Source organism: Macaca fascicularis, chromosome 4 (genome assembly GCF_037993035.2).
Source record: "Macaca fascicularis isolate 582-1 chromosome 4, T2T-MFA8v1.1".
Lineage (NCBI taxonomy): Eukaryota > Metazoa > Chordata > Mammalia > Primates > Cercopithecidae > Macaca > Macaca fascicularis.
Genome location: NC_088378.1, coordinates 56,548,819 through 56,575,669, shown reverse-complemented (window position 1 = coordinate 56,575,669; position 26,851 = coordinate 56,548,819). Strand labels below are relative to the sequence as shown.

The window sequence follows — 26,851 nt, the reverse complement described above, 5'->3', positions numbered from 1 at the left end:
CTATGGGATCATTTTGAGGAAAAAATCTTGGCGATTCAGACTGAGGTTTTTCATAAGTTCTGGCTGGGAGAGCCAGTGACGCCATTGTGGACCAGCTGCAACCAATCTGCTGTCTTCCACGCTAGGACCAGGGGCTAAGGTGGGCCCACCTGAATTTGTTATGACAGATCAGTCCTTCACAGCAGTCAAAAGAATGCTCTTAGAGGGCACAACCTGGAAACATTATCTTTCTTCTTTTCTTTTTTGACTGTTAATGTAACTGGGTATCCAAAAATTTATTTTTGTGGAGAAGTAATTCCTTGATTTATTTTGCTAATGAATGAAGTTCGCCTTAATTTCCACTTTTGAAAATTTCATAGACATGAATTACATTTGTAACCTTATCCAGTGATGTTTTTCCTCTCAGAGTCTTGATAGGAAAGGCAATTTTATTGTAAGATAGAAAAGTGACAGTTTAAAAGGGATGGGAAGGTAGTGGTATTTATTATACATCATGATTAATTTTACAATAGCTGATACTTTAACAACTGTGGGCCCATTAGAGTAAACCAAAATATTATTATTATTATTATTTGAGATGGAGTTTCACTTTTGTTGCCCAGGCAGGAGTGCAATGGCACGATCTCGGCTCACCGCAACCTCTGCCTCCCAGGTTTGAGCGATTCTCCTGTCTCAGCCTCCCAAGTAGCTGGGATTACAGGCATGCACCACCACACCCAGCTAATTTTTGTATTTTTAGTAGAGACCGGGTTTCATCATGTTGGTCAGACTGGTGTTGAACTGACCTCAGGTGATCCGCCTGCCTCGGCCTCCCAAAGTGCTGGGATTACAGGCGTGAGCTGCCACACCTGGCCGAGTAATCCAAAATGATGTTCAAATGATACTGAAATGATGTTTCTTAAATCAGAGGTCTTAACTCAATGGCGGGCAGGTGGGATGATCCTAGAGAGTTATCTGGTGTGACTAAAGGTGTTTCCCCATCCCTTACCTCATGGCTGAGTTATCTGGTGTGACTAAAGGTGTTTCCCCATCCCCTACCTCATGGCTGCCACCCCAGAGCCCCTCATACCCCTTCTGGCCAGTTATTCCTCCCAGGGGAGGTTGCCCATTCATGTGAGACTTTCCTCAGTCCCGTCTCATTGCTTTTTACTTCTCCTGCCATAGGCAACAAGGAGTTCAGTTGTCCTGGGATTATTTTATCCTAGAGACATCTCAAAACAGTGCAAGGAGGACTCCAGGAGTTCTTAAGGTAGAAGAACAAAATCTCCCACAATAGGGCAATATTTTGCAGAAAAGGAGATTTTCAAAGGGAAGAAGGAAGTTGATTATTTGGGAAACAGAATGTCTGGTTTTTATCTTCCCTGCCTTGCCTTCTAAATTCTTTTTTCTTGGCTGAACTTTTAGAAGTTGGGAGGAAGTTTGGAGTAAGTTTCTAATGTGTCAACTGGCAAAGTTTAAGAGCTTCACAGAACAATGGCTAGCTCTAGTCTAATGATCTCTGCTATATGAAGGTTTGAATGTTAAGTCAGATATAGGCAAAACTGTGAAGTAGGAAGTTTTCTCTTCTCCCAGCTCCTCTTCCGTCTCATCATGCTGGCTAGTTTCTTAGAACACATCCTTCTGTACCTCTTATTCCTAGCCCATGGTATCCCTTAGTCACAACCCTTGCATTTTTGAACCCATCAAAACAATCAATTCACTTGACTTCAATTCTCACGGTATCCATCCAAAGGAAGTTAGCTAGTTCTCACAGATAGGAGCAGAGAACTAAGGAGTTAACAGGTAACTAGGCAGGTAATGTATTTGTGTTTAAACTGGGGCATCTTGGAGACTTTGCTCAAATATAGAGAAATTACAGGCAATTTGGAGACCGTTAATGTGTGACAGGGCAGTTGTGTTCTGGGGAGACAAGCCTTTTGGGAGCCTTCCATTCTTGTTATTTCTACCTCAGTTCTGCTTCTTTTACACAGGGTTGACGCTTACAGTTTAACTGCAGGAATGGTTGGGAGGTGGGGTCAGAACCTCCAGACCTGAGACCCAAATGTGGGAGAATTTTGTAGCTGTTTGGTTTTGTTTGTTTGGTCTTTGAAACGCACAAGCCAGACGCCACTCAGTAAGATCCAAGATTAGTGGCACTGCTTGCTGCCTGATGACTAAGGCAATTAAATAAGTCTCGGTGCTGGCACAGCACCGCAATAACAAATCCCATAGTGTCAAATGCCTCTGCCAGATGGATTGCTCAAACCTTTGGAAGCATTCTCAAGTACACATAGTTAATCACTGCAGGCCCAGTTCGTGGAAAAATGACATGGTACTTGTGTGGGCGGAAGGTTCCTGTCACTTTCCTTGGGCCATCAATCCCATTGTCAGCTTCTATAGCCAATATTGTCCTGATTCCCCTTCTTGGGGCTCATGATATTTAAGTACTAGAAATGTGATGAATTTAGGAGACCTCATGATATTTTTTCTAAATATTTTAGATTTTTCTAGAACAAGCCTGATTTCAAATATCCTGTCCCATTGCCTTGAACAGTCCATCATACTCATCATATTGTGTCTCAATTTTTACTTTAAAAGCAGGTCATAACATTTCTTCTATTTGGCTTATTAAAGAATGTAAGTTACTTGCCCAAGAGGGATGTATATATCGAAAAGTATGTTAAGCCTTGTGAAAACCTAATTAAATCTAATATTAAATACACTTATGCCAATAAATCAACAAGGCATTTATTTTTCCTTCAATAAGTGTTTACCACGTTCAGGGAACTTGATGAGATAGAGACTCAGCCTGCTGTGATCTCTCTCTTCAAGGAGTTTACAGTTTGATTGAAGATGAATGCACTCGTGAATGATTGTGAACAAGAAGCGTAGATAATGTGATAATTGCCTGGCCCAGATTGTTACTGTTGTAGAAGTTCAGGAAGAGGGAAACAAGTATAGGAAGAAATAGTCAAACAAGTCTTAGAAAGGGGGTGGCAGATGGCCTTGACCTCTAAGGTCTTGCTGGACTTGGGTAGACCCAGAGGAAGAGTGTCCATATAGGAAAAATACTGAAGCAAAGAGACTGTGGTGGGCATATATACCAAGATTAGGCTGCAGGGGTGGAGGGTTTGTCTGATGAGAAAGGAGACAAGAATGAAGATAGGTAAGGTTGGAATATGGAAAGCCTCAGGACAGGCAGAAGCACTCAGACTTAATGGAGTAGTCTGGGGAAAACCACTAAAAAGTTCTGATGAAGACTTAAATTTCAGGACCCTTAAGCTGGATAAGAAGCAGGACAAAGTAAGGTCTTCCATCATGATTCAGATGATAGTAAGAAGGCCTTAGACTAACTTGGTATAAGTGACATGGAAAAGGAAAGAGAGATGTAAGTGATTGAAAAAGATCTATTAAGACTAGGTGCAAGAAGCCAGATGCGGTGGCTCACGCCTGTAATCCCAGCACTTTGGGAGGCCGAGGCAGGCGGATCATGAGGTTAGGAGATCGAGACCATGCTGGCTAACATGGTGACACCCCATTTCTACTAAAAGTGCAAAAAATTAGCTGGGCGTGGTGACGGGCACCTGTAGTCCCAGCTACTCAGGAGGCTGAGGCAGGAGAATGGCATGAACCCAGGAGGCGGAGCTTTCAGTGAGCCGAGATCACACCATTGCACTCCAGCCCGGGCGATAGAGCGAGACTCCATTTCAAAAAGAAAGAAAGAAAGAAAAAAAAAAGACTAGGTGCAAGAAATAAAGAAAAATGGGTTACAGTCTACTCCAAACCCAGCCACTGTGTCTGTGGCAATCACTGAATAAATCTACATTACATGGAATTGAGAGAATGTTGATGCCACTGACGGAAAGGAGACTTCAGAAAGTACTCTATTTTGGTTTGAATTTATGATTGTAAGATGATGAAGTACAAATGAAAGTATCTCTTAGATAATCAATGAGGTGCATAGATCTCAGGTGAAAGGTCATAAAAAAAAAATCACTGGAAAGAATGTGATGCTGAAGCCATGATAAAGGCTGGACATTCCCAGGAAGGGAGCCTTTTAACCCTTAAATTTGAAGACTGGTTATATCCTACATGGAAGGTCTGGCCAGTGATGAGCAACATTACAATAGCAGAGCTGTGTACATAATCTTACCAACTTGATCAAATAGCCTTTTAGCATTGAAACACTGTGTGAGAGATAGTTTGAAAATATATTGACTTCTGCTAAATTAAAAAAATAAAATTTCAAAATTAATGGAATGTGTTTCAAACCTCCAGCCTGACGCATGAAGTGAATCAACATGGTATGTGGGCGTGGGAGGGGGTTGAGGGTTGAAAAATTACCTATTTGGTACAATGTTCACTGTTTAGGTGATGGGTACACTAGAAGCCCAAACCTCACCACCACACAATATATCCATGTAACAAACCTGCATATGTATCCCCTGAATCTATAATTTAATATATATGTGTGTGTATATGTATGTGTATATATATACACATATATATATTTTAAAAGGCAAATATAAGCATGTTTAAAAAAACCATGGTGTGTGGCATAACTTGTATCTTCCACCATCTTTGCTTCTAGAATACTACACCACGGTTAAGTAGGGTAGGTTTTTCTATGGAGCTCTGACATATATTGTATTACAACTATCTTGCTATGTTGCAGTTGTTATTATCCTGATTCTTACCTGAGAAAACCAAAGATCACAAAAATTTGGTAGCTTGCTTCAGATCAAATAGTCAGTAAATGGCAGAAATAAGGCTATTACCAAGATTTTCTTGTTTCAAATGCCATGCTTTTTCTGCTATGTGATGAGAAGCCATGTTCAATGGCAATGCAGAAAAGGTGGGACCTCATCCAAAAAGCCAGATGAACAAATTCCTGCAATGCTAGGTCTCCAAGAAGAGTTTCAAGGGCACAGACTGCTAACTTCTTTTCACTATCTGTATCCCACAGGGCATATGCACATGTACACATACACATGCACACACATACACACACACACAAATCTGCAAGGCCTCTTGGGATCAGGAGGTGAGTTATAGTCCATTGCAGGTACATAGTTGTGGGATACATGGGAAGTAATTACGCTGCTATATATTCATACTTAATAAATATTGGTGCTTTGCTATTTACAAACTTTCAAACCATTGATACAGATGAACAAAGTTCGTTTTCAGAGCAAAAGCCCACCATTTCTACTCTTCACCAACAGTTGGCACCACGATTGTGCCCAGACATTTTAATCTTGGCTTAAGTTTGTTACTCTGTGGCCAAAATCATAAACTCAAGCAGGTAAAGTAAATGAATGAAGTGAGACCAAGGTAAGGCAATAGGGAGTGAAACTGTGAACGACTGTGGAGTGTCTGCCCAGTCAAAAGTGGACAACCAAATCTCAGCTCTAGACCATTGCTATCACGCAGGTTAGAGGTCCACTATTGTAAGATATCCTGATTTTTCAAGATAGTATGAACATTAATGTGAAAATTCTGACTTTCATTTGAATGCTCTTGGTTTGTTAATTTGGCAGCTAATTCACATAGCAGCACTGTGTAGATGAAACACATGCACATCTGCAGGCCAGATTGTGTTTGTGTGTTTTGTTTTGTTTTTTGACATGGAGTCTTGCTCTGTTGCCCAGTCTAGAGTTCAGTGGCATGATCTCAGCTCACCACAACCTCTGGCTCCCAGGTTCAAGCAATTATCCTGCCTCAGCCTCCTGAGTAGCTGGGACTACAGGCATGTACCACCATGCCCAGCTAATTTTTGTATTTTTAGTAGAGACAGGGTTTCACCATGTTGGCCAGGCTGGTCTCGAACTCCTGACCTCAGGTGATCCACCTGCTTTAGCCTCCCAAAGTGCTGGGATTACTGGCATGAGCCACCGCGCCCGGCCTGTGTTTGTGTTTTTTGAGTTAGTTTACTAATATCATTAACTTCATTATTTCCAACAAGTGCAAACTAGGAAGAGTGATGAGAGTCATAAGAAGAGAGCCAAGAAAGTTAAGAAAGTCTTAACTAATGCCATCAATATGCATGTTCTCTGGAAAAGCCTAACTTTACACAGATACGGATATTTTAATTGATTTGAAAGTGATACTTTGGATTCATGAACCAATGGACTTACAAACAGCTTTTAAGATCCTTATGTGTCATCAAAAGTGCCAACAATAAACATTTATACCATGAACCTTCTTTAAAAAGGGATTCTCTTAACATATTTATATAAGGGATGCTGCTCTGTGACTCCAGGAAGGTTGAAAGCCTCTGAAATATTTTAAAAGTTACATCCAACCAGCCAGGCGCGGTGGCTCACGCCTGTAATCCCAGCACTTTGGGAGGCCGAGGCGGGCAGATTGCCTGAGCTCAGGAGTTTGAGACCAGCCTGGGCAACACAGTGAAACCCCATCTCTATTAAAATATAAAAAATTAGCCGGGCGTGGTGGCATGTGCCTGTAATCCCAGCTACTTGGGAGGCTGAGGCAGTAGAATCGCTTGAACCTGGGAGGCAGAGGTTGCAGTAAGCCGAGATTGCGCCACTGCACTCCAGCCTGGGTGACAGAGTGAGACTCCATCTCCAAAAAAAATAATAAATAAAAGTTACATCAAACATGAATTTTGAAGGCAAGATTAGTTGAGAAAAAAACAATTTTATCACTAATTAAGAGAGGGACTGGAGAAAAGATATTCTGGTATGGTGATAAAACTACATAGGATTTTTAATCAGAAGGCCTGAACTTTAATCTTAGCTCTGTTATATATATCTACCTTACCTTAAGCAAGTCTTGTAACATTTATGTATTTAATTTCATTTTTATAGAGTGGGAGTTAATAATTACTTTCCTTACAAAATTGTATTAATATGTAATAATACAATGTTTCTAAATCAAAAAACTGAACAAGCATTTATTTTTTTTTATTACTGTTATAATGATAATGAGGAAGAAGAAGATGATGTTGGAGAAGAATAAATATATCAGATGAAGTGCATAAAGCAGAAATCATTTGCACTCTGTGAAAAACAAATCTTCCTCAGCTCTTTCTAGACTGAAAGAGAATACAGTCTTCTCAGGGACACTGCTATGAAGGACACTAGTCCCAAAACAATGTGAGCATGGGAGAACAACTGCATCCCAAAGCAGTTCAAGCAAAACTATCCTCAGGATTGGAACACAATAAGTCCTGGACAGTGATTTATAACAGTTTACCCTTACTTTTATAATTAAAATCATTTTTGTTGCATTGAAAAAGCTTGACTAGAGAATGAGATATATGGGGGTGCATACATCTGCACTGTGATTTCCAATACAGAAAGGTGCAAATGATAAGAGGAGGCCAACTCCCATTACATTGAGGGAGAATCCAGTGCTGGGATATGGGTAGTAAATGAAGGATCCTAGTGAAGTAGGTACTATACTGCCACATTTATATTCTTTTACATTAAATTTATATATTAGGTTGGTGCAAACATAATCATGGTTTTTACCATTACTTTTAATGGCAAAAAAAGTACATTTGCACCAACCAACTGTATGTGTGTGTATATATATATATATATACACACACACACACACACACACACACACACACATATACATGTGTATATATAGAAATTTATATCATTTTATAGCTAGTCTTTGACACCATATATGTCATGATTTCTTTAGCTAATTTATTAATTTTAAAAGATTTTGAAGGAGACATCCATTTCAGCCATGACTGAATAATTAGAGCTGGATTTACCCTCCCATCATAAACTACTAGAAAATTGGCAAGATAATAGGCAAATAGCTTTGGGATATTAGGCAACAGGCAATGCTGGAATGTGATTCCTGGGAGAATAGAGACAAAAAGTGAACCCAGCTATCGGCTTGAGGGTGTTTCTGGATCATGAATCTTGGAGAGGGATTCATTTTACTCATGGAGACACAGACCAAATTATGAGGAGGCTAAACTGGCTACAACACGTAGGGCAGAGTACTGGGTGGTGTGGGGAAATGCATGGAGAAAGAGCTCATGAAAATTTCATAAGGATCAACACCATATTAAATGTAAATGGTTCAAACACTTTGATTAAAAGAGATTGTCAAATTGGATAAAAAAGAAAGACTCAACTGTATGCTGCCTACAAGAAACTCATTTTACACATAAAAACACAAATAGGTCAGAAGTTAGAAAGATAAAACAAGATCTATCGTACTAACATTAAAAAGTAAATAAGAGAAATATAGTTTCTATGTTAATACTAAACAAAATTAATTTCACAGCAAAGAATATTACCAGAAACAAGTTATTTCATAATGATAGAAGTTAATCAAGAGAACAAAAAAATCCTAAATGTATGTGCACTTAATAATAGATCTTTAAAATATATGAAACAGAAATGAATAAACTGCAAGGAGGAATAGACAATTTACAATTATAATTGGAGAGTTCAGCACCCCTACATGTCTTTCTCAATAATTGATCAAGTAAATAGACATAAAATTAGTAAGGATATAGAAGATTTAAACAACTCTGTCAACCAAATTGACCTAATTGATATTTGTAAGATATTCCACTGAACAACAGCAGAATGCTCATTTTTCTCAAGTGCACACAGAACATTTACTAAGACAGACCATGTTCTTGGGACAAAAAAGAAGTCTCAAAAAATGTAAAAGGGTTCAAGTCTCACAAAATGTATTTTCTGACCAAAATGGAATTAAATTATAATCCATAACAGAAAGTAATCTGGAAACAATCTTCAAATATTTGGCAACAAAATAACACACTTTTAAACAATCAATGGTCAAAGAAGAAATCAAAAGACTACAAAGTATTTTAAACCAAGTGAAGGTGAAAACACAAAATTCCCATACTTGTGTGATGCAACTAAAGCTGTAATAAAAAGTATTTAAAAAGATAAAGAAGTATTAACTGTTTTATACTAACAAATACTATACTAATAAATTTGACAATATAGATTAAATGGACACATTCCTTGAAATATAAATGGCTGAAGTTCCTATAAGCAGAAAAAAATAACCTGAATAGGACTTACATCTATTAAATAAATTGTAGTTAAAAACTTTCCCACAAAGAAAAGTCCAGGCCCATATGACTTAACTGAGGAATTCTAGCAAACATTTAAGAAAAAATGAATACCAATTTTATGCAAACCCTTCCAAGAAATTGAAGAGAAGAGATTATTTCCCAATTCCTTTTATGAGGCCAGCATTACAAACATATTGCAAGGAAAAAAACTCTGCACATATATGATCAATTCAGTTTTGACAAGGTGCCAAGATAATTCAACAAAGAGAGACTTTTTAAAAAATGTTGCCATAAAATCTGGACATTCAAGTCAAAAATAAATTAAATAAATAACCTCAACTCTTACTTCATACTATATACAAAACATAACTTGAGTTGGGTCATAGTCCTAAGTGTAAACTGTAAAACTACATAACTTCTAAAGGAAACCTAGGAGAAAATCCTTGTGATACTGGTATAGGCAAAGGTTTCTAAAGATGGAAGAAGAAATTATACTATGGCAAAATTATAAACTTTTATTCTTTGAAATACAACTCAAACAAAATATGTAAACAATCAATAAACTAGGAGATCTTTGCAGGACACATCTGTGTAAAATGACTTGTATCAAGAATCTGTAAGGATCCTTGTAACTCGGTAAAAACAAAACCAAAAACAAAACAAATGGGCAAAAATTTTAACAGATGCTTCACTGAGAAAATACGGTTAGAAAATAAGTGCTTAAAAAGATGCTCAACATCATTAATCATTCAGAAAATGCAAATTAAGAACACAATGGAAATTATTACACACTTATTGGATTGGCTAAAAATTTTTAAACAAACAATACCAAGTGTAGACAAAGATCTACACTTTCAATGTAGATGAAATTTCATATATTACCAGTGAGAATACAAAATTGGGCAGTTACCTTAGAAAACAGTTTGGCAGTATTTTAGAAAGTTCAGCATACTATTGGACCCAGCAATTCCATTTGTAGGTATTTAATTAAAAGAAACGAAAGATATATATTCACAGAAAGACATGCATGCAACTTTATAGCAGCTTTATTCATAATTTTCAAACACAGGAGTTATTTAAATGTCTATCAATCAATAAATGGATAAACAAATTGTGGTTTATCTATACAATGAAATATTACTCAGCATTAAAGAGAAACAAACTGCCAATACCACAGCATGGATGAATCTCAAATGCATATTACTAAATGAGAGAAACCAATCTGGAAAAGCTACAATACAGGGTTGTTCCAATGATGTGAAACTTCTGGAAAGGGCAAATCAGATCTATAGTTGCCAGAAGCTGGAGGTGGAGGGAAGGGATTGACTACAAAGGGCTACAAGGGGAACTTTCCAGGTAATAAAAATAGTTTATTTTTTATTGTGGTAGTCATTATAGGACTATATACATTTGTCAAACGTTATTGAATGTACACTTAAGAAGAGTTAATTACACTATTGGAAATTATATCTCAATAAACTTGACTTGAAATAAAGAAGACAATGGGAGGAAAATTGTTACTGTATAGAGTGATAGGTGCAGTCTAGGGAGCACTACAGGCTCATAAAGATTCACAGGATCTTTACCATAAGAACCATGCTTTGATCATCTTTAATCTTATATTTGAACAACCTCAGAAGCTCCTATGAAATCACATTTTCCTTTAAACCCAACCATAGTAACTTAATATACATAGTAACTTACACACCTGAAAAAATTACCCTGAAATATATAGTCTGCTGACACCTGTCTCCTCATCCATTCCAGAAAGGGAAATAGTTGAAAGTCTGTGTGACAGGAAACATCTTGAAAACAAAAGCACATTCTATGTCCCTAAAACAAAACAAAGAAAACTGCAGATAGTTACCTCTATGCGCTCACTTAGATTAGTTAAAATTCAGAAGACTGGCAGGACTAACTGGGGCTAATGTGAAGCAACTGACGCTTGCAGACATTGCTGGTGAGGACGTAAACGGAAACAACTATGGTTCTGCACGCTTCCATTTACATGAAGTTCCTTCATAGGGAAATCTAATCAACTACAGAGAGCAGGTCAGTGCTTGCCTGGGGCTGAGTGTAGAGAGGGGGTCTAACTGCAAGGGGGCACAAGGAAACTTTTGGGGTGCTGAAATGTTCTTCATTGTAGTGGTGGTTACAGGGGTGAATATTTTTGTCAAAATTACTAAACTTGACACTTAAATGGCTACATTTTATTACATACAAATTATATCACAATAGTGTAGATTTATTTTAAGAAGACTTTTAAAGGCATCTATTTCCTGTAGTGCAGTAGACTGGATGTACTTTTTAACTCATTCAATAAATAAAAATGTAGGTTAATATTTAATGCTTACATAGTTTCAATTATGAGCTTGCTATTCACAGCTAAGACACATAGTAGGTTATTATTGTTTTTTCTTTTCCATGCATTAAAATTTTTTTTCATTTAGATTTGTGGAAATAAAAACCCACCAATGAGAACAAACAAAGACTATTTATTCAGAGCTTGCAATAGCAGGGGAATCAGCCACCATCACTTGCATTCCGGCCGAAACTCAAGGCAGGCAGAGGAGCGGGGAAATCGTTAGAGTGGTTTCAGGTGTGCCCTGGTTAGAAGCTGTTGGCAGCTGGAGGCAGGCTAACAGGAAGTGGGGCATCCTATGTGATTGGTTAAAGGAGAATATTTGGCTTTCTCTGGTCCTAAATTGGAAGCAGGAACAAAAAATAAGGAAGTTGTCAGTTATTAATCAAATCCTGGCTGATTTTATTATTATTATTATTATACTTTAAATGTGGGGATACACGTGCAGAATGTGCAGGTTTGTTACATAGGTATACACGTGCCATGGTGGTTTGCTGCACCCATCAACCTGTCATCTACATTAGGTATTTCTCCTAATGCTCTCCCTCCCCTAGCCTGCCAAGCCCCAGCAGATCCTGGTGTGTGATGTTCCCCTCCCTGTGTCCATGTGTTCTCATGGTTCAACTCCCACTTATGAGTGAGAACATGCAGTGTTTGGTTTTTTGTTCCTGCGTTAGGTTGCTGAGAGTGACGGTTTCCTGCTTCATCCATGTCCCTGGCTGTTTTAACTGACTGTTACAGGGACTGTTTGCCTTCATGGACCAGTTGCTAGAAGTAACAGTCAAACTTTGTACAAATCTCACTTGTAGATAACTGGCTGGTTTCCTGGGCTGGTTGCTGTAGATAATGAATTGGTTTCTGGGGCTGGTTGCTCCAAGTGGTGGGTCAGAGTTCTATTTTGGTATGTAGTCTGGCCATTGTCTGTATATTCAGTCTGTCGGGTTTCTATGACCTTATCCTGAATGTAAGCCCTAAGTCATCATCAGATATCTCAATCTCTTCTCAAGTTCTATCACTTTAATCTTCATAAGGAAAATTACTGGGGATCTTTTAGTCTGTCTCCATCTAAACACCTTTGTCCTGGGGAGCACGCTGCCCTGTCCCCTGGGGGATGTCTTTCTCCCCTTTCCTGTATGGGATCTCTTCATTCTTCCTCTCCATGCCTTCCTTTATCTTGGTTCATTCTCCTATTTTAGTGGTACATATCAACTTCTCAAGAAAAATTCCATGAGTGGTAAAACTGTGGGGAGTTTGCACTCCCAAAACTCACCTTAGCCCAACTTCACTTATAAATAACATGGATAGGTAGAAATTCTTTTAGAAAATGTTTTTCTTCAGAATATTTTCCTTCAGTATTTTAGGCATTGCTCCATTGCTTTTTTTTTTTTTTTTTTAAACCTTCAAATGCTGCTGTCTTTTTATGTATGTATTTATTTATTTATTTGAGATGGAGTCTCGCTTTGTCACCAGGCTGGAGTGCAGTGGCATGATCTCAACTCACTGCAGCTTCCGCCTCCTGGATTCAAGCAATTCTCCTGCCTCAGCCTCCCGAGTAGCTAGGACTACAGGTGTGTGCCACCACACCCTGCTAATTTTTGTATTTTTAGTAGAGACAGGGTTTCGCCATGTTTGCTAGGATGGTCTTGATCTCCTGACCTTGTGATTCGCCCACCTTGGCCTCCCAAAATGCTGGGGTTACAGACGTGAACCACCACACCTGCCCTGACTTTCCTTTTCTTAGAGCACCTAATTTAGAAAATTTGCAATTATAAATTCTTTCTCTGCCCTCTTTGGGATATCAATCTCCTCCCAGCTTCTTGCCAGTTTTACAACCCAGGAATGTCTTTCTCAAGGACCTGGGAACCATCCCTTTGACATGTAATCACCGAGAAAGATGGCCCTCTCTGTGGATGGGTAGGAGCCTGGCTTTGATAAACACAGGCTAGCAAACACAGATACCTAATCACACTGACCTGCCTCTCCCTATCCTCCAGTACCTTTCCACTGGCTCATTCCAGAACTTAAAAACTCTCCCACCTTTTGTTTTTGTGGAATTGTGTTCAATCTCTTTCCCTTATTGCAACAGTCTTGAATAACATCTTCCTTAACTGTTTAACTCTGGCTGGTGCAATTTTTCTTTTATGATGTTTACATTTAAAAAAAAAATTATTTGTATCAGTAACTAATAAAAGCAAATGTTTTATCTGAAAAGACATCACATTTTTTCCTTTTTTCTTATTATACTTTAAGTTCTAGGGCACATGTGCACAATGTGCAGGCTTGTCACGTATGTATACACGTGCCATGTTGGTGTGCTGCACCTGTCGACTCGTCATCCACATTAGGTATATCTCCTAATGCCATCCCTCCACCTTCCCCTACCCCATCACAGGCCCTAGTGTGTGATGCTCCCCACCCTGTGTCCAAGTGACCTCATTGTTCAATTCCCACCTATGAGTGAGAACATGCGGCATTTGGTTTTCTGTCCTTGCGACAGTTTGCTCAGAATGATGGTTTCCAGCTTCATCCATGTCCCTACAAAGGACATGAACTCATCCTTTTTTACGGCTGCATAGTATTCCATGGTGTATATGTGCCACATTTTCTTAATCCAGTCTATCATTGATGGACATTTCGGTTGGTTTCAAGTCTTTGCTATTGTGAATAGTGCCGCAATAAATATACATGTGCATGTGTCTTTATAGCAGCATGATTTATAATCCTTTGGGTATACACCCAGTAATGGGGTGGCTGGGTCATATGGTATTTCTAGCTCTAGATCCTTGAGGAATCGCCACACTGAGATCACATTTTTGACACATCATCTAACTTAGTAAATGTTTCTTGAGAGGTTGTATTGTAATTGCATTATGCCAGGCCTTGAAGATACAAAAATAAGCAATACATTCAGAAAAAGGACAACTACATCCCAAAACATCTACTTTCATCGTTGAATTTGATGTGTTTACTTATAACCCAGACAAAGACTAGCTTTGAGACTTCAGACAAATCCAGACCCCTCACTGTACCTCTGTCCTGCTCTCAAAAAGCAATATTGGACTACATGGTTTCTAACTTTCCTGTTTGACTCCTGGATTCTGAGAAAGTTTTGAAATAACTCAACAAGTTGTTTTTGGCAATAAAATTGCTAAAATAATTTAAAATTTTTTACTTTAAACAATTTTTTAATGTTAATAGCTTATTTTAAATGTTGGTAGAATTGGGTAAGAATAATACGGAATTAAACTAAGCATAGCTGAATACTCTGAGAGGTATTTACAAATCAATACAGGAGCCTTATCTGAAATCCTACCAATTTTTTTTTTTCAGCAGGATGTAGTTTCAATGTCCGAAAATGCACCTCTGGAGAATATTACATTTTGGCGCCTGCTAAAAGTTTTTCTATAAATACTCCACCAAATGAAAGAAAACAAGCCATCAGCAATCACTCTGACGGATTTATCGAGTGGCCCAGAGTGCTGGACTCTAGTCCCAACCACTGACAGGTTATAAAGGCAGCACAGTCATCATTCAAATGGATTTAAGTGCCCATTGTGTGTAAAGACCTTTCTTACCTCTCAAGGCTAACAAGTTAAGATGGATAACAGGAGTCTTTTAGCCTTAAAGGGTGCTTGGCGTAGCAAAATACAAACGAAGAAAAGATAACTTCACTCCAACTCCTGGCTGAGCTTATCCCAACAGTGTTGGTGGGGTTTTGGAGAACTAGAAGTAATCTGCAGGCTTAAATTCATTTTTCAGTCTATTCCCACTTACTATTCGCATCACCATGGGAAGGCTTACTCAACTCCTTTAAATCTCAGAGAGTTGTTGGAAGAATCAAATGACATAGATTATGTGACATGCTTAGCACAGTGCCTGGGATATAAAATGTGTTCCAAAAGTATTCGCTGAAATTTTTAATATTAAGTAAGAGTCAATATGAGAGATAGCAACAATATTAAATGTGGGAGTTTAGTTCACTGTGTATTTATTGTAGGGAGTCAGAATTTGCCACCTCAAAATATGCCATTGGCATAAGGATTATTTTGAGCTAAAGACACTTGAAAAACAGCAGATGCAGGAAGAGCTTTCTGACCTTCCCCTTTCTGTCTAAAAGTAGGACATAAAATTTCCCATGAGAAAGGTGCCCTTGCTGTACCAGGAAGAGCAGAGTAACTCTTGATAACCAGATTCTTACCAGCCCAGAGATGAAATCTACATAACAAACCTTAGGAAAACAACTTGTCTTTCCTCACATATTTACCTTCCCACCCCTGAAAGTCTAAACCCCTTTTCCTTATCACTTGTCTACGAGTTTGTCATTCTTTGTTAACATGCTCTATAAGCTCCAAGTTCTAATCGCCCCTTTGAGAAACCAATCACCAGATTTCTCATGAATGTATTCATGCTGCATGTGTGAATCAACTGTGTTTTTCTCTTATTCATCTGCCTTTTTTCAGTTTAATTTCCAGTGTCCCTGTCATAGAAGCCAAGGGAGGAGAGGAAGAGTTTTGTTAATCTCCCCTACATATGTGTATATGTGATAACTCTGTCTATTTAGAGGAATAATGATCTTATCTATTGATTCAGGAAGGCCCTATGGAGGAGGTAAAAAAGTCACAGGATTGATTTTAAGTAGTTTTGTTAAGGCATGTTAAAGCAAACTACATTATATGGCCTGAGAAGGACTCCGTACTTGTATATCTGAGTCCTTGTGGATGAACTGTCACCTAGCTTAATAGGCAGACAAGATTGAAAACCTAATTTAGGAGTATGTACATGTAACAATAGCTGAGTCTTGGCCTATCCCAACAGCCATACTTCAATCGCTCGTAGACTGCTAAGTGTTCAAATTGTGTTCAAATAAGACAAACATCAACCTGTAACCAATCCAGTTGTTTCTATACCTCACTTCCAATTTCTATACATCACTTCCCTTTCTTTGTCTCTAAATTTGTTCTTACCATGAGACATCCCTGGAGTCTCTCTAGACCTGCTATGATTCTGGGGGCTGCCTGATTCATGAATTGTTCATTGTGCAATCAAACTCCTTTAAATTTAATTCACCTGAAGTTTTTCTTTTAACAGACAGGAGCCTGAACCATTTCCACACTGCTGGCTTCAGAAAATAAAGTCACTTTCCTTCTACAGCACCTCATCCTTGTTATGGTTTAGCAGATGGCAAGCAGCCAAACCTGTGTTCAGTTACAAGAGGAACTGTGAAATCTGGGAGCTCCCCTGGCAGTAGAGGGTTGAGCATCAAAGCTGTGTTGTGTTGAGATCTAGTCTTGCTCAAGTGAGTTTTCTTATCCGAACCACAAAACACAGAAAGTGATCCCGGTGACTATCTCCTGATTTTTCCAAGGATGTTACATTCTAGTATCATTCTAGAGACCTAGTTAATTCATGACATACAATGAATGCCTTAGGACACTGGGGCTTAATGCAGGTCTTAGACTTGATGTAATCACTTGGAAAGTGTTTCAGTGGCCTTTAGGAGTAATTTTCAGAGCATTGTAAAATTCTATGTATCTGTTAAAAAAGATGAGGTGAGCTTGTACATAACATGGAAGAATATCCATGATTCATTGATAAATGCAAAAGGTTAAGTCTTGAATAACAAGCAGAGAATACCCCATTTTATTTTTTTAAAAATCCTACATGCAAATACTTAAATAAAAAACAAATCCTAGAAGATTCTATATCAAATTGGGGAAAAGATTGCCCTAATCTCTAAAATAAAATAAAGTAACTTAAAATGAAATTTAATTAAAAAGTAGTGGGCAAGCAAAGATAAACTAGCACATTTTATTTTTATTGTTCAAATTTATTCAATGAGCATCCACTTCTTTTTAAATTAGGAACAGTTTCTTTAATTCTCCAGTTCAGATATGGTTTTAAAAAATTAACAATGTGAAAAGTGAAGGTAACTTTAACAATGCGAGTTGTGAGTGGCAGGGGAGTAGGGTAGTAAGAGACAGAAGTGGTGGAAATAAGTTTATAAGTGATTGTAGATGTATGGGGCAGCGCTGGGTAATTGGAGCATTTGCAGGCTGAAATATTGGGGGCTGGTAAGGCTCCAAGGAGAGGCTGGGACTGGACAGGTCATCTGGGAGGATGAGCTGAGTGCCTTCAAAGGCTGCCCAGCACGGCACACATAGAGCACCCATCTGCCTCTGTAGCTCTGTCCTCTGGAGGAGGTGCCACAACCAAGGTCTCCTGCCTCCCAAATCAGAGCTTATCTCACATTGATGACTGTATCCAAGTTCCCCAAATACCAGTCATTCTCATAGTATCTTTATACTGTCCTCTAATTTACTTATTTCTTTTAGCTCAATAAATTTGGCTCTGTTTTGACTTATAATATTCATGAAATAATGAGTTTCAATATTAATTATATTTTCTACTTCACAGTACGGTGATGCATCACTTAGTAATTGGGATACATTCTGAGAAATGCATCTTTGGGCGATTTCATTTTCATGCAATTTCTTCATCATGTGAACATCGTAAGAGTGTACTGAAGTGTACTTATGCAACCTAGAAGGTAGAACCTAGTACACACTTAGTCTATTGCTCTATCCATGGTCATGTAGGCAGTCCATCATTGACCAAAACATATAGGACACATGACTGTTTGAATAATTTTTAAGAAGCTTTAGTCTGTATCTCATCTAAAAGCATCAAAGCATATTTTGGGAAATAACAAATTATATTATATATTAGATAATTATTGAGATCATGCTATAAAGTAGAGGAAGGCAAGTTTATTAAGTATTTAGAAAGAAAGTATCCATATTTTGAAAGTTGCTGATAATGCTGGAGAAATTATTATTAATTGGCAGTCTGAGTACAGGATACTTTTCATGTATCATGTTAAGACATAGGAATAAGATGGGAACTACTCTCCTCAAGCAAGAATAATGGCCAGAGGTGTAACTGTCACTCCATGGTTAAAACAATTAACGCAGATACGAACTCTCCTGCTAAAGTGAATCAGGCTTAGTTGGACATTTTTGTTGGGTCTCCATGGGTTTTCTAAAGGCCACAAATCCAGGCATCAATAGGCCTGGCCACAATACAAGCAGCTGAGAGCCAATACCTCCCACCACTTCTCTGCATGTCTCTGCAAGCTTGCGAGTTTATAACTGTGCAGATACACAAGTAACAGGTAAGGTCACCAAGTCATTCATTCAGCATGGATTCATGGAGCATCGATGTGCCAAGCACTGTTCTAGAACCTGCAGATATGGTAGTGAACGCAGTAGGCCCAGATTCTGCTCCATGTCTGTGAAGGGGATGGGACACAGGAAATGGTCAATATTTGTTCATACTCTATGTGGGATGGAGGTAAGAGCCATAGATACAAAGAAAGGCACACATTTATTTTTTATTATTTGTGCAAATTTATGGGGTACATGTGAAATTTTGTTACATGTATATAATGCATAGTGATCAAAGTAGGGTGTCCATCTCCTGGGTGCGATACATTTTTGTTTAACTATAGTCACCCTATTCTGCTATCAAACATTGAATTTATTCCTTCTGTGTAACTGTATGTTGGCAGGGCACAGTTTTAGAAAGGGATCGGTGATGCTGTTTTAGTCACGGCAATCAAGGAAGGCCTTTATGAGGAGGAAGGTGATGAAGAATGGAGCTCCATGGCTCTCTGGGAGGAAGGTCACAGGAACAGATATGCAAAGGCTCAGACAGTGGAAAATACTTCACATACCCGAGGAATCCCAGACAAGAGTGACTGGAGCAGCAAGGGCCAGAAGGAGACGGAGAGGATACGAGGTCAGAGACCAGGGTTAAGACTTAAAATTTCATCTCAGTGGGAGTGAACGTCCCCTAAGGGTTTCAGCAGCCATGTGACCTCTGAATGCAAGGGAAATGGAGCCACTCCTGCCCAGTGAGAGTTAACTGGAGTTTTATGTACAGCTTACACTTGTACCGCTAAGTAGAGGTACAGAGGGGAAATTTGGGTGATAATTTAACTTTTGACTGGATGAAGGCACGGGAGAGTCAGAGCGGCTCATTTTTTCCCTAGATAATTCACTTTCACAACCACGCCTTGTAACTGGCTGAGGGCCTTATCTGTCAGAAACTTAGCCATTCGACTTTACAAATGAAATCTCATGAGCTCTCACTCCTCATCTGGAGCCTGGATCCCTCAACGGGGCCCAAGGCAGCAGGGCAACAGCATCGTGTCAGCATCATGTCAGCGTCCTGCCACCTCCCTCCACGCAGCAGAAGCAGATGGGAGAAAGAGCGGCGGCTCCTGTAGAGAGGGGGCTTAACCCGTGAGCGTGAGAGGCAGTGGGGGAAGTCATTTGCTCTGTCAGAAGAGGCCCAAACATAGGGAAAATGTTGTGTGAGTATAATTTCAACTTCCACTTCCATTTCACGGCCACATGCCACTTCTTGTAGTCATAACAATGTTAAAGCTGGAACAAAATAATCGTTTAGGGAACTTCAAGTCCTATAAATGATCAAACTATGCTGAGCAGTGCTAGGATTCCACAGAGGTGACTCAGGGACACTCTGGAGAATGTCACTGGATGTGAGGAGAAGCCCGTGGGTGGACAGAGGGTCTCCTCCCTCCCAAGCCCTACCCGCTGCTTCCATCTATGCTGGATTGGGTATTTATCTAAGATTTTGCTTCAAGGAAGAGTTTTGGCACCAAAAAGGAAAAAACAACAACAACAAAAAAGCAAGTTCAGAGATTAATTAGGACTAACTATGTACCAGGCACTCCACTGAATTTTTTTACAAACATTGTCTCATTAATCCTCCAATAACCCTATGAAGTAGATATTATAGTCCTATTAATGAGAAAACTGAGACTTCGTGAAGTTAAGTAAATTTTTCATGTCTCACAGCTACTGCAAAGCCAAGATTTGAACCCAGGCCAACTCATCTGACACCTAAACCTCAACTCCTAATATCTATGCCATCCTGAAAAAAGAAAACCTGTCAACCAAGGTTATTCTCATTACCATTCAAAGAAATGTCTTAAAATGTTTAGAATAGCCATTGTGTTCAACTGCTTGGGCTGACAGAACAAAGTATCACAGACTGCATGTCTTAAACAACAGAAATTTATTTTCTCACAGTTGTAGAGGCTAAGAAATCCAAGATCAAGGTGCTGGCAGATTTCATGTCTGGTGAGGACTCTCTTCCCGGATTGCAGACGGCACCTTCTCGCAATGTCCTTTCATGACCTTCCTTGTTGCACACATGTGCAGAGAGAGAGTGCTGGCATATTTTCCTCTTCTTAAAAGAGCACCAGGCCAGGCATGGTGGCTCATGCCTCTAAGCCCAGCACTTTGGGGGGCCAATGCAGGAGGATCATGAGGTCAGGAGATCGAGACCATCCTGGCTAACACGATGAAATCCCGTCTCTACAAAAAATTAGCCTGGTGTGGTGACACCTGCCTGTAGTCCCAGCTACTTGGGAGGCTGAGGCAGAAGAATCACTTGAGCCTGGGAGGCAGAGGTTGCAGTGAGCCGAGATTGGGCCATTGCACTCCAGACTGGGCAACAAAGCGAGACTCCATCTAAAAAAAAAAATGAAATAAAAGGCACCAGGCCTATCAGATTAGGGACCCATATGTGTGACCTCATTTAATTGTATTATGTTCTCATGGTTGCTATCTCCAAGTATTGTCACATTGAGGATTAAGATTTCAACATATGAATTTTGAGGATACACAAATATTCAGTCCTTAACAGCTATAAAGGCTAATAGAATACTGACACTTATAGAGCTTTCACTATTTAACATATCTTTATGTAGTGCTTACTCTAAGCAGAGCCCTATTCTAAGTGTTTTAAAAATATTGACTCATTTAGTATTTCCAATAGCCCCAAGAGGTAGTTGCTATCAATATTTTCAGATAAGGAAAAAACTGAGGCACAGAAAAAATGATTAATTTGTTCCTTAGTGGTGAGCAGTGATGTAAACCTGTCAAATACTTCACAGAAAAAAAAAAAAAAAAAAAAGTATAATCATCACTCAGCCTCCCTGGGGGATTGGTTCCAGAACTCTGCAGATACCAAAATCTCTGGATGCTCAAGTCCCTGATACAAAATGGCATAGTATTTGCATGTAACCTATGCACATCCTCTTATATACTTTAAATAATCTTTAGATTACTTATAATACTTAATACACGCCAGGTGCTATGGCTCACACTTGTAATCCCAACACTTTGGGAGGCCGAGGTGGAAAGATTGCCTGAGCCCAGGAGTTTGAGGTGGCAGTAAACTATGATTGTGCCACTGCACTCCAGCCTGGGCAACACAGTGAGACCCCAACTCTAAAAAAACATTAAAATAAATACCTAATATAATGTAAATGCTGTGTAAATAGTTGTTACTGTATATTGTTTCCTATTTGCATTATTTTTTATTGTTATATTGTTATTTTGTTGTTGTTGTTTCAAATATTTTCAAGTTGGCATTGGCTGGATCTGAGGATGTGGAGCCCACAGATTTGGAGGGCTAACTGTAACTCAGGGATCAGGCTCCTTTCCCACCCATGGCTCTGCCTTCTTCAACGCATGCTTCCGACATCACCATGGAAGGGAAAATAACATGAGAAGTTCCGTGCGTCTGCTCTGGCTTCCTCTCACATTCCTCACATTGGCTAGAACTCAGTCATGTGACCACACTTACCTGTGAGAGAGGCTGGGAAATGCAATCCACTTGTGCGTCCATGACGAAAAGGAAAACGTTAGGTGAACAACTCTCAGTATCTTCTACTATAAAGACACAGTAAGTAATATAAAATATTCTTAATTTATTTGGAGAAAATAATCCAATTTATGAATTTGATTTTTTTAAAATTACATGTCCAGGAGTGCTAAATGGCAATAGATGATAATTTTTTTTTTTTTTTTTCGTAAATGGCATTTTCTGAGTATCCACGTGCCCCAAGACAGAATTCACATCATTTACTGCCTGTGCCAGCGCCATGGCTAGGCAATCTGTGAAAGTTTCCCCTTTGTTTTTCTTCTTTTTCCTGTGTGCACCCCTATTCTTTCCCTCTGAACCTCATTTCCTCCTCCCCACCAGTTTCATTTTCACTTTTGTGTGGTTCCACTCACCTGTTTTGGGCGTGAATGGACAGGGGCACCACAGACATCACCAGCCCCCCTCATTTTGGTGGCCCTTGAGCTGAAGGAGGAAAAAAAGCTGTTTAGTGGAGCTGAGAGAGGGCTGGGCACAGATAGTGCCTGGTTTGTCCCAGTCCCAACACTTTCCAGCTCTAATTGACCCAGGACAACTTTGCTGCTCACTTTTCCCACTGGTTAAGGTCCAGGTGTATACAGGCATATGTTGGAGATATTGTGGGTTCTGTTCAAACCACTGCAATGAAGTGAATGTCACAAAAATGCATGTCACAAAATTTTTTTGGTTTTCCCAGTATATCTAAAAGTTATGTTTACATTATACCGCAGTTTATTGTGTACAATATCATTATGTCTAAGAAAGCAATTTACATACCTTAATGTAAAAATACTTAACTGCTAAAAAATGCTAACAATCATCTGAGACTTTAACATGTTGTAAGTTTTGCCAGTTGAGGGTCTTACCACAGTGTTGATGGTGGTAATTGTTGCTGAAGGTTGGTTGGCTGTGAGGCAATTTCTTAAAGTAAGACAACAATGGAATTTGAGGCATCAATGGACTCTCTCTTCCTTTTATGAAAGATTTCTTTGTAACATGAGATCCCTGTTGATAGCACTTTACCAATATTAGAACTTCTTCCAAAATTGGAGTAAATCCTCTCAAGCCCTGCCACTTCTTTATAAGCTAAGTTGACATAGTATTCTAAATCCTTCATTGTCATTTTAACAGTGTTCACAGCTCTTCACCAGAAGGAGATTCCATTTCAATGAACAACTTTCTTTGCTCCTCCATAAGAGGCAATTCCTTATTCATTCAAGTTTGATCATGAGATTGCAGCAATTCAGCCCCACTTTCAGGTTCCACTTCTGATTCTAGTTCTCTTGCTGTTTCCACCATGTCTGCAGTGACTTCCTCCACTGAAGTCTTGAGACCCTCAAAGGCACCTATGAGGGTTGGAATCAACTTCTTTCAAACTCCAGGTAATGTCAATATTTTGACCTCTCATGAATCATGAATGTTCTTAATTGCACCTAGAATGAGAGATACTTTCCATGAGATTCAATTTGCTTTGCCCAAATCCATCACAGAAATCACTAATTTATGGCAGCTGTAAGCCTTATAAAATGTGTTTCTTAAATGATACGAGTTGCAAGTCGAAATTACTCCTTGATCCATGGGCTGCAGAACGAATGTTGTATTCACAGGCATGAAAACAACATTTATTTCCTTGCACATCTCTATCAGAACTGTTGTGTGACTAGCTGCAGTGTCAATGAGTGGTAATATTTTGAAAGACATCTGTTTTACTGAGTAGTAGGTCTCAACAGCGGGCTTAAAATATTCAGGAAATCATGCTGTAAACAGACATGCTGTCATCCGGGCCCTGTTGTTTCTTTCATAGAGCACAGGCAGAGTAGATTTAGTATAATTCTTAAGGGCCCTAGAATTTTCAGAATGCTCAGTGAGCATTGGTTTCAACTTCAAGTCACCAGCTGCATTAGCCCCTAACAAGAGAGTCAGCGTGTCCTTTGATGCTTTGAAGCCAGGCATTAGCTTCTCCTCCTATGAAACTCCTAGATGCCATCGTCTTCCAACAGAAGGCTGTTTCATTTACATAGAAAATCAGTTGTTTAGTGTAACCACTTTCATCAATGATCTTAGCTGTCTCTCCTGGATAACTTGCTACAGCTTCTACATCAGCATTTACTGCTTTCCTTTTCTCTTTTTTGTAATGGAAATGGCATCTTTCCTTAAACCTCATGAACCAATCTCTGCTAGCTTCGAACTTTTCTTCTTCAGCTTTATTACCTCTCTCAGCCTTCATAGAATTGAAGAGTTAGGGCCTTGTTCTGGATTAGGCTTTGGCTTAAGAAAATCTTGGGGCTGGTTTGATCTTTTATCCAAACCACACAAACTCTCCATGTCAGCAATAAGACTGCTTTACTTTCTTAACATTTGTATGTTCACTGGAGTTGCACTTTTAATTTCCTTCATGAACTTTTCCTTTGCATTCACAACTTGGCTAACTGATGCAAAAAGCCTAGCTTTCAGCCTATCTCAGATTTTGACGTGCCTTCCTCACTAAGCTTAATCATTCCTAGCTTTTGATTTAAGGGTGAGACTTGCAACTCTTTCTTTCACTTGAACACTTAAAAGACATTGTAGAGTTCTGAATTGGCCTAACTTCAATATTATCAGGGAATAGGTTAAACCCAGCAAAAGAGATAGAATGGGGAACAGCAGATTGGTGGAGGAGTCAGAATGCATACAACAGTTATTGAAGTTTGCCCTCTTACCTGAGCATGGTTGGTGGTACCTCAAAACAATTGCAATCGAAACATCAAAGATCACCGACCACAGATTACCATAATAGCTATAAAAATAGTTTAAAAGTTTGAAATATGGGAGAATTCAGTTATCTACAGTCAGAGCTCTGATCTCACCCTGGGACAGGGCCTCCTGTAGGGAGAGACAGCCACCATCTTTGTGGTTCAGTGAACTCAGTGGTTCCAGCTCGCCAGCTTTGCAGAGTCCAAATGGCCCAGATAAGAAAAGTCCCCCAGTGCAGCACAGCCACTTTGCCAGATTGTGGCCAGACTGCTTCTTTAGGCAGGACACAGATCCATTCCTCCTCACTGGGCAGGACCTCCCAACCAGAGCTTCAGCCACTCCAGCCAGTTTTCCATAAACAGAGCTCTAACTTCCCCCTGGAACAAAGCGCCCAGGGGGTGGGGCAGGCCACCACCTTGGTTGTTTGGACTTCTCAGTCAGTCCAGCCTATGGGTCCTGGAGACCCCATACCAATCAGGGGGCTGAAGGGATCCCCAACACAGCACACCTGCTCTACCAAAAAACAGCTGGACTGCTTATTTAAGTGAGTCCCTGATCGCGTTCCTACTGACTTGGTGAGACCTCCCAATAGGAGTCTCCAGCCACCTCTTACAGGCACATTTGGGCTGGCAAAAAGTCAGTACCCCCTGGGATGGAGCTTCCAGAGGAAAGAGCAGACTGCCATCTTTGCTGTTTCACAGGTTTCACTGGTGATACCTCTAGGTAGAGGAAAAACCAAGGCAACTAGGGTCTGGAATAGACCCCCAATAAACTGCAGCAGCCCTATGAAAGAGCAGCCTGACAGTTAAAAACAAACAAGCAGAAAACAACAACAACAACATCAACAAAAAAGACCACACAGAAATCCCATTCAAAGGTCAGCAACCTCAAAGATCTAAGGTAGATAAGCCCACAAAGATAAGAAAGAATCAACACCAAAATACTGAAAACTCAAAAAGCCAGAGAGCCCTTTCACCTCCAAATGACCGCAACACTGCTCCAGCAAGGGCTCAGAACTGGGCTGAGGCTGAAATGGCTCAAATGACAGAAGTAGGCTTCAGAATATGGATAATAATGAACTTCACTGAACTAAAGGAGCATGTTGTAACCTAATGCAAAGAAGCTAAGAATCATGATAAAACCATACAGTACTGGTAGCCAAAATAAACAGTTTAGAGAGGAACATAACTGACCTGATGGAACTGAAAAACACTACATGAGAACTTCACAATGCAATCACAGGTATCAATGGCAGAATAGGCCAAGCAGAAGAAAGAATCTCAGAGCTTGAAGACTATCTTTCTGAAATAAGACAGGCACACAAGAATAGAGAAAAAAGAATGAAAAGGAACGAACAATATCTCTGAGAAATATGAGATTATTTTAAAAGACCAAACCTACAGCTGATTGGGGTACCAGAAAGAGACAAGAGGAATGGAACCAAGTTGGGAAACATACTTCAGGATAGTATCCAGGAGAACATCCCCAACCTAGCAGGATAGGAAAACATTCATATTCAGAAAATGCAGAGAATCCCAGTAAGATGCTCTATGAGAAGATCAACCCCAAGACACATAATCATCAGTTTCTTCAAGGTTAAAATGAAAGAAAATATGTTAAGAACAGCCAGAGAGAAAGGCCAGGTCACCTACAAAGGGAAGCCTATCAGACTAACAGTGGACCTCTCAGCAGAAACCCTACAAGCCAGGAAAGACTGGGGGCCAATATTCAACATTTTTAAGGAAAATAATATCCAACCCAGGATTTCATCTACACCCAAATTAAGCTTTATAAGTGAAGGAGAAATAAGATCCTTTTTAGACAAGCAAGTGCTCGGGGAATTCATCACCACCAGACATGCCTTGCAAGAGTTCCTGAAGGAAGCACTAAATATGGAAAGGAAAAACTGTAACCAGCCACTACAAAAGCACACTGAAGTACACAGACCAATGACACTATGAAGCAACTACATAAACAAGTCTGCAAAATAAACAGCT

At 39.5% G+C, this 26,851-nt stretch overlaps 2 long non-coding RNA genes across 6 annotated transcripts in view; one reads left to right on the top strand and one right to left on the bottom strand.

The window, feature by feature from the left end:
* The first annotated feature begins 10,900 nt into the window (after window positions 1–10,900).
* On the top strand, window positions 10,901–20,346 carry LOC141410068 (uncharacterized). 2 transcript variants are annotated; one of them, XR_012433523.1, is made up of 3 exons: window positions 10,901–11,077; window positions 14,718–16,683; window positions 18,955–20,346. It is a non-coding gene; the product is annotated as an uncharacterized lncRNA (long non-coding RNA). The 2 variants fall into 2 exon arrangements; XR_012433522.1 differs by lacking the exon at window positions 18,955–20,346 and having other exon boundaries at window positions 14,718–18,602.
* A 128-nt stretch (window positions 20,347–20,474) lies between these two features.
* The window catches only part of LOC123573013 (uncharacterized), a 41,060-nt gene continuing 34,683 nt past the window's right edge, over window positions 20,475–26,851 (bottom strand). The window contains exons 3-5 of one of the 4 annotated variants that reach the window (XR_010586278.1): window positions 22,499–22,568; window positions 22,068–22,153; window positions 20,475–20,947 (exon numbers count right to left, since the gene is read on the bottom strand). This is a non-coding gene — a long non-coding RNA (uncharacterized lncRNA). Of the gene's footprint in view, window positions 22,154–22,498; window positions 22,569–26,851 lie in introns of all 4 variants that reach the window. The other 3 variants (XR_012433521.1, XR_006697708.2, XR_012433520.1) reach the window with 3 other exon arrangements.